The 9,369-nt window shown below is 31.3% G+C and overlaps 2 non-coding genes across 2 annotated transcripts; one reads left to right on the forward strand and one right to left on the reverse strand.

Annotated features, from left to right (window-relative positions):
• Positions 1 to 5,264: 5,264 nt before the first annotated feature.
• On the reverse strand, positions 5,265 to 5,352 carry TRNAS-GCU (transfer RNA serine (anticodon GCU)). Its single transcript has one exon. It is a non-coding gene; the product is annotated as a tRNA-Ser (tRNA).
• A 2,121-nt stretch (positions 5,353 to 7,473) lies between these two features.
• TRNAR-UCU (transfer RNA arginine (anticodon UCU)) lies at positions 7,474 to 7,545 on the forward strand. Its single transcript has one exon. It is a non-coding gene; the product is annotated as a tRNA-Arg (tRNA).
• The last annotated feature ends 1,824 nt before the right edge of the window (positions 7,546 to 9,369 follow it).

A 9,369-nucleotide genomic window follows, 5' to 3' on the forward strand; every position in this document is an offset into this window, starting at 1 on the left:
AAGCTCGTTGCTTTTTGTTTTACCAAAATTGGAACCATAGGCTCTATCCATTTATTCACTAGACCCAACTGTAAATGTGAATTTGTTTTGTCCCCTTCCCTTCCAAAAATTTTTTATTTTTGTAGCGATCCAGTAAGGATAAACTAAAAGTTCCACTTTCATTTGAATTTGTAATTTTTTAATAAAATATTTAATAAAATAAGAAATTTTTTTTATTACGACATGCTACTTTTTCCATTCATTACCCTTGAGGATCAGTCGTGGTCTTATAGACTCTACCAATAGTCTGGACGAATTTGTTGCTTCATCAAAATGTGTAAAAGATCATAGTCGCACTTAAAAGCCGAGTACTCTACCGTTGAGTTAGCAACCCGAATAAAATAAAATAAATAGGATATGTAGATACGATAAAAATGAAAAATCCATTAAATTGCACTGCACGACCCCATCAAAACATTGAACTAATAATAAATAAAAAAATATTTTATGTTTTATGATCGATTATACAAAATAAATAGAAAATGTACAGATCATATTTAAAAACACCAGATTCCTAAAAGAGATGCTAAAATTGTGACAGACCTACCAGTTTTTTATCAATTTTTTATTTTTGTTAAGTTAAATTCCAAAATACGTCTTATATGACAGTAAACCCAACAATGCAAAACCCATTATTTGAGTAAAAGTGAAGTTAAAACCCAATATGGGGTCTGGATAAAGAGATTTATTTATCTATGATCAATTAATTTATCTATGATCAATTATATTTGTTCGATACACCATTGTCAATATGAATGCAATGTTGAGAAAACAAATAACAAATAAAGTAAATAAAATAAGGATTTGTATTGGGTTGGCACAACATAAATAAGAAATTTTGATGGAAAAAAATAAGGAAAAGATAAAGAAAAAATCTCGGGTTTACTCAATCAATAGAGGTACAATAAGCAAGATTAATCCCTTGTTTGTTGGTGGATTCCTATAACAAGAAAAAAGTAAATTTAAGTATGAATAGAGCAAGAAAAGGGAAAATTTTAGGTAAAAAATTGTAAGTAAAAAATTATACAAAGATAGATTTTATATTAATCATCTCCCCCCTTTTTTATTAATTTTGTTGTTTTTTCTTTTAATTAACTCGAGGTTTTTTCTTTAAAAAATTCTGCCTTACTTAAAATATCATAAACAGTTCCTGTAGGTTGAGCGCCCTTTTCAAGGAAATATAGAATAGCGGGAACGTTTAAATAAGTTTGATTCTTTATCGGATCATAAAAACCCACTTTTCGAAAATCTCTTCCTTCTCTTCGGGATCGAACATCAATTGCAACGATTCGATAGATGGCTCATTGGGATAGATGTACATAAACAATCCCCCCCCAGAAACGTATAGGAGGTTTTTCTCCTCATACGGCTCGAGCTCGAGAAAAAATTATTTTTATTTCGGTATATCTTTCTGTATATAATATCAAATAGTAAACACAAAATAATGACTCAAATCATAGTCTAATTCATTATTATTATTTTGTTCTTCCTAAAAAAAAAAAAAAAAATAAATTTCATTCGTACTCATAACTCAAGTTGGGTAATTCTGACAGAATTCGAAGGGAAATCCTTAGACATTTCTTGAGCCGTCTCTAACCTCTTTTGTTTGTCTCATCTCGAATCTATTTTTATTCCTAATTCTGATCCAATTTTTGAGACAATTGAAAATAGTGTTTCCTTGTTTCGGAATCCTTTATCTTTGCTTTGTAAAATCATTGGGTTTAGACATTACTTCGGTGATCCTTACTCCTTTCAAAAGGGCAGCAACATACCTTTTGTTTTTTTTATTTCTTTCTATAGAAATAGAATACCCATAGAAATAGAATACGAAGAATTGATTCCTCTGTGATACACTTTTTTTTGATCGAAATAGTTTTATCAATTCCGATTATTTTATATTTTAAGGATATACTTACAAAGCTGGTCTAACTTATTGATTGATTGGCACTAACCCTAGATTCTTCCCCTTGATAAATGAATCAATCCTTTCCGCTCGAGCTCCATCATGTACTATCAACCTAAGAAAAATTAGATTCCTAATGGAACAGAACAAACTATGTCGAGCCAAGAGCATCTTCATTTGTATAGAAAATGGTGGATGTAAAAATCCACAGCGGATCATGTCCTTCAAGTCGCACGTTGCTTTCTACCACATCGTTTCAAACGAAGTTTTACCATAACATTCCTCTAATTTAGAATTCAATTTAATTTCAAACCGCAATGGAATTGATTTAATATGTAATCATGAATAGTCATTGGCTCGATGGGAACAACGGGAACTATATAATAGTCTATACTTTATACCTATGGATAGATAAGTATTCTATGGATAGATAAGTATTGTATTTATCCGGAGAAAGCTCAGCAAGGATCCAATTTCTTTAACTCGATATTCTATCATATGAATGAAACGTATTTCTAAGAAAGATGTTTGCTTAAGACTTATTTACTTTACATCTCCAACAGATTGTTCGGGACGATCAATCATGAAATGCAGAATCTATTTTTCTAGAACAAAAAAACTATAAACCTCAAATCCTTTAATTTAATATATTTCCAATCCCGGAAAAAAATAAATTATTAGTCAAATAAACTGTTCCAATGACCAAAAAACAAAAAGGTCGTAAGTTTCTAGATACTATTGATTTATCATATTTCTTCGAGTACCAACCAAGAGTTCATAAAAAAATGTTTTAAAAATCTCCGACTTCAACATCATGACTGGAACTATGTTTTCTAGTCATGACTAAACTGGATCTCTAATTCAATCACCAAGTCGACGCAATCACAATGAGTAGCTAAAAATTTTTAGCAGATATTTCATTCCCTAAGGAGACATAAATTTTACCATGTTCAATTGAATTATCAATTGGTTTTCTTTTAACCAAAGAAGTAAATTGATAATCTAGTTTATCTATTTTCATGAGTATGAAATAGAAAAGGTCTCATGTACGGCAACATTAAGATCCTTATTCTTTCTTTCATCTGAAAGAAAGAATCTGAATATTGTTACTGGGGGTAATCATGGATATTTTTAAAATCAAAGATCCCCTTCCACAAATTCTTTTCACTTAAGTGAAAGGCCATTGTTATTGAAATACAACAACATTGTTATTGAAATACAACAACATTGTTATTGAAATACAACAATATAATAACAATACACAATATATATCATACATATAGGCATAGCGTAGGCCTTGTTTATTTTAGTTTATATAGATTTTGTTTTACTTCAGGTTCAACAATTTTTCCATCAATTCCATAAAATCAAGTTAAAATATATGGAATATCAAAATTTCCCCCCAATCGCTACGTTACATTGATTTACAATTATTTTCATTTGAGGCATCTAAGATATAAGATAGAAAGAAATGGAATTCAGACAATTTTTATCCTATTTTTTCCCACGCCACAGCACAGCTTTAGAAGTTTTAAAACCAGTGATGAAATTAGTACGACAAACTCCCTACTCTTTAGTCTTCACATAGAATGTGAAATTGGGATACCCTATTTTTGACTTTAGGCTTTGTGTGGAAGGGAATAGAGATGCTTTTGTTTCACGCTTCAATTCGGAATGCATCATGTGAGAATTATAATTCATATTTAGAATTCATATTTCATGAATATGGGACATAATGAATATAACAATAGTACGAGCATATTATGAATGTGAATGATAGACCCCAAATTTCTCTTTTTTTTATTCAAAAAAACTTCCACCTGTATTTGACACTTTATTATGCTTGTGATAAATCAAATGGATTCTAAGAATCCATTCTAAGAATTCATTCTAAGAATTCAGAACAAAAGACATTCTAAGAATTCAGAACAAAAGAAAAGGTTGTTCTCTTTAAGATTTTTCCGTTTTATGTGGGATACAATGTGATCCCATCTTTTGTTTCTGATGGAAACGATCTGGGACGGAAGGATTCGAACCTCCGAATAACGGGACCAAAACCCGCTGCCTTACCGCTTGGCCACGCCCCATTTTTCCTGTTTGGCACTAGTCAAGACTATTATTAGAATTAGTTATTCGTCAATCCCCCCCCCCAAAAAAATACATAATACATAATAAAAACATATGGGGTATTTTGTTTGTTGCTAGGATTCAACACATGTAGATTAGATATAGAATCAAAAAAGTTAATTGATCATTACATAGAATTCAATTAAGATAATGTATGAAAGTAGAATTCCTTGTATTCTCATTTGAGAATGGAAGGAAGGATTTTTGATTTGGGAGAGTTCAAAAAAAAAGAAGGATTTTTTGACTTGCCTTTTTCATTTTTCCCTTATAAAAATAACTCAATCAAAATAAAATTATCTAATCTACAAGAACGAAATGTTTGTTATGTTTAATATCTTTAGCTTAATCTGTATCTGTCTTAATTCTGTCCTTTATTCGAATAGTTTTTTCTTTGCCAAATTGCCTGAAGCTTATGCCGTTTTCAATCCAATCGTAGATGTGATGCCTGTCATACCTGTTCTCTTTTTTCTCTTAGCCTTTGTTTGGCAAGCTGCTGTAAGTTTTCGATAAAATCCTTAATACTTTGCCAAATCCATTCATGATTTATTCGACAAAAAAAATTATAAAAATGGATAAGATCGGCTAAGTCTTACATTAGAATTATAAACCCTCGATTAAAAAATGGAAATTCTTGTATATTGAGTAACCGCGGAGATGAATTTTGATCAGTTTATTTACTCGTTCTGACCTTTCAGTGAGTAAGGAGTTTATTAGGTCTAGGTCCCCTACAATACCTAATTGTCGATATGACAAGAAAATTTTTGTGAGGAAGGAATAAAAATCTTATTACAAAGAAATTCGTAAAAGTGACTTTCTTTTTCTTTTCAAATCAAAAAACTCCATTTTGGGGGGTATGATGTCAAATCAAACAAAATAGTATATGTGGTAAAAAGAAAAAATAGGTAATCTATTCCCTTTTTCTAAAATGATCTTATCTTGGAGATTGTGTAATGCTTACTCTCAAACTCTTTGTTTACACAGTAGTGATATTCTTTGTTTCTCTCTTCATCTTCGGATTCTTATCTAATGATCCGGGACGTAATCCTGGACGTGAGGAATAAAAAAAAATTGAGTTTTCTTTGTTTTTCTAATTTTTTCTTATTATTTTATCTATTCCATATATTCACTTTACCTATAAAAAAATAAAGGAATCGAAATTCCTTCGAAATCGAAAGTATCAAGTAATCAGAGCGGGCGGAGAGAGAGGGATTCGAACCCTCGGTACGAATAACTCGTACAACGGATTAGCAATCCGCCGCTTTAGTCCACTCAGCCATCTCTCCCAATTTAAATAAAATTGAAATTTCAATAAAATTTCAAATGAAATTGAAATTAACTATTTCAATTTAAATTGAAATTAAATAAAAAAAGAAAAGAAAATAATAAAAAAGAAAAAATTTTTAATTTTTAAGATATTAATTATTAAGTTTAAGAAAGACATTAATATAATATTTTTTATTAAGAAAGATATTAAACATTATAATTTAAGAAAGATATTAAACATTATAATTATAACATTATCATTAGAAATATGAAACATTCTATTAAAATTTCTAATTATAGAATAGATTTCATTACAGATGAAATAAAAAAAAAATAAAAAGTGAATAATTAAAAATTAAAATTATTAATAAATTCTAATCTAAATTTAAAGGTTAAAGGAATTGAAATTTTATTTTCAATTAAAGTAAAGAAAAAACAAATTAAAGGTTTTTTTTATGTAATAAAAAATTTCTTAAATATTATAATATTAAATATTATAATATTATATTATAAGTAATTTTATAAGTAATTGTATATTATAAGTAATTATATAATTAAGTAATTAATAATATTATATTATAATAATATTATATTATAAGTAATTATATAATTAAGTAATTATATAATTATAATTATATAATTATATTTATATTAAGTTAAGTTAATTTTAATAATTTAAGTAATGTAATTATATAAGTAATTATATAATTATATTTATATTTAAGTTAATTTACATTTACGTAATTTAATTTAAGTTTCATTTAAGTAAGTTAAGAGTAAGTCAAGAACGAATTTGATCAAGAATTCCATTTAGATAAGATTCGAAACAGGTATCTCCAATAGAAAGAAAACCTTACTTCTTTAATTTTGTACGAAAGGTTTATTCTCCCGGCCTGGTCCTAGTTAAGTACTGGCCGGGCCAGTACCTCTTTTTTTGTCCAGCTTCAATGACCCCTTCAGACAGACTGAGAATGCCAGCAATCCAGCAAAGGAAAAGTATAAGTATAACTTTATACTGTTTTTTAAATTTATATATGTTATTTAGAAAAGCTTTGTGCTCTTCGCCTTTTAAGTCCCTGGCTGGCGGGACTAAATATGTGTCAACGTTATAATTTTAATGCTATCTTGATTGCGTCTCACTCCCTTGTTCGACAAATAGTCCATTCATATACAATAATGTATATGTAGCGGGTATAGTTTAGTGGTAAAAGTGTGATTCGTTCTATTAACAACTTAAAAAGTTAAGGGGTCTCTCGGTTTTTTGCATACTCCGATCAAAAACTTTATTTCTTAAAAGGGTTTAATCCTTTACCTCTCAATAGCATATTTGAGGAAGAACATACATTCTCACGATTTGTATCCAAAGTCCAATTAGAAATTCTATTTTCGAAATTGAATAAGAAAATTGGATTATGTATATGGAGTCGTGAAACATAATTTTTTTTGAATTGGATCAATTCTTCCAATCGAATGAGTATGAATAAAGGATCTATGGATGAAGATACAAAAGTTTATTTCCAATCGTAACTAGATCTTAAATTTTGGTGTAGGGAAATTGAAGCCAAACAAGCTAGAAAAGGGTGGTTTTGGTTTACTAGAACCATCAGCATATTGTTTCAGCTCGGTGGAAACCAATTCTTTTCCTCGGGATCCTGCGAGTGGAAATAGGGAACGAAGTAACTAGACTAGACGGATTTGGTATAATCCCTCTCCTCTAGAGGGATCATCTAGTAAGCGAGTAGTTTGGGATACATTCAGACAGAAAGGCTGACATAGATGTTATGGATCTAATTTTCTCTAGGAATACATCAATCTTCCATAAAGGAGCCGAATGAAATCAAAATTTCACGTTCGGTTTTGAATTAGAGACGTTAAAAGTGATCAAGCAACGTCGACTATAACCCCTAGCCTTCCAAGCTAACGATGCGGGTTCGATTCCCGCTACCCGCTCCATATTTCTTATTATGTATTATACATCTTATTATGTTATGTATTATACATCTTATTATGTATTATACATACATGCACCATCAATTTAGATATGCATTCTTTTTTATTCCCTAAAATATTTTCCGTGTAATTTGATTTTTTATCCGAACAAAAGAAAGTAAGAATACAAAAAAATAAAATAGGAATGAAAAGCGTCCATTGTCTAATGGATAGGACAGAGGTCTTCTAAACCTTTGGTATAGGTTCAAATCCTATTGGACGCAATTTATTTCCATCTATTTTTAAAATGGCTATACTTTTTAAAATGGCTATACTAAGAAACCCTTTTTGAATCATTCGAATCAGAACTATTTCTCATGATTACTCTTGTACTAAGAATAGAATATACCAAGAATAGAATAAAAGTAAGAAATTTATGTTTGTTCCTGAAGTAAAAACAGTTCGATCTGTTCTTGAATAGCTTCCTTCAAAAGAAATTCTACTTCCTCGGTGAATGTCTTGGTAGAAGATATAATTTCTTGAAATTTAGGTTTATTGTTTTTTAAGTAGCTACGTAACTGACTGAGAAATTTCTTTACCTGTCCAATTTCTAGCGGATCAAGATATCCATTCGCTCCGGTATAAATAGTAGCTATCTGTTCTTCCACTGCGAGAGGGTCTGATTGGGATTGTTTAAGCAACTCGCGTAATCGTTGACCTCTTGCCAATTGATTCTGAGTAGCTTTATCGAGATCAGAAGCGAATTGTGCAAAGGCTTCTAACTCTGTGAATTGCGCTAGTTCCAATTTTGATTTGCCGGCTACTTGTTTCATGGCTTTAATTTGAGCTGCGGATCCTACTCTGGAAACGGAAATACCCACATTAATAGCAGGTCGGATTCCAGCATTGAATAGATCGGCAGATAAGAATATTTGTCCATCTGTAATGGAAATTACATTAGTAGGAATATAAGCTGAAACGTCTCCAGATTGAGTCTCAACTATCGGTAAAGCGGTCATACTTCCTTCACCTAAACTAGAATTTGATTTAGCGGCTCTTTCCAAAAGTCGTGAATGCAAATAAAAAACATCTCCTGGATAAGCTTCACGACCGGGAGGTCTTCTTAATAGAAGAGACATTTGGCGATAAGCTTGTGCCTGTTTGGAGAGATCATCATAAATTATTAAAGTATGTTGTCCACGATACATAAAAAACTCAGCCAGAGCCGCTCCCGTATAAGGAGCGAGGTATTGTAATGTAGCAGGTGAATCCGCCGTTTCGGCTACCACAATAGTATATTCCATCGCCCCCTTTTCCCGGAAAGTAGTCACTACCTGAGCCACAGAAGATGCTTTTTGACCAATAGCTACATAAACACATATTACATTTTGACCTTTTTGATTGAGAATCGTATCTGTGGCTACGGCTGTTTTGCCGGTCTGTCTGTCCCCAATAATTAATTCTCGCTGACCGCGTCCTATAGGGATCATCGAATCAATGGCAATAAGCCCCGTTTGAAGAGGCTCATATACAGAACGTCTAGAAATAATACCTGGGGCAGGAGATTCAATTAACCGAGATTCAGAAGCTGAAATTTCACCTCTCCCATCAATAGGTTTAGCCAGAGCATTTATAACACGACCCAAATAACCCTCACTCACAGGTATCTGAGCAATTCGTCCTGTTGCTTTTACGGAACTTCCCTCTTGTATCATCAAACCATCACCCATTAATACAACGCCAACATTATTTGATTCCAATTCAGAGCAATGCCTATTGTACCCTCTTGAAACTCTACTAATTCACCTGCCATTACTTCATCAAGACCATGAACACGAGCAATTCCGTCGCCTACTTGAAGTACGGTACCGGTATTCACAATCTTTATTTCTCTACTATATTGTTCAATACGCTCACGAATAATATTACTAATTTCGTCGGCTCGAAGGGTTACCATTAGTGTTTTCTTTATTCTTTTTAGGAAGGAAAAGATAAAAATAATGCCTAAACTATAACTAAAAAAAGAAGGGCTAATCAGTTATTTCTTGCATGGCCCCGAGAATGCCAATATTAGCACGGATCGTACGGAAATGTAACTCGCTATTCAA

The sequence above is a fragment of the Musa acuminata genome, unplaced genomic scaffold (genome assembly GCF_036884655.1).
Source record: "Musa acuminata AAA Group cultivar baxijiao unplaced genomic scaffold, Cavendish_Baxijiao_AAA HiC_scaffold_802, whole genome shotgun sequence".
Classification (NCBI taxonomy): Eukaryota; Viridiplantae; Streptophyta; class Magnoliopsida; order Zingiberales; family Musaceae; genus Musa; species Musa acuminata.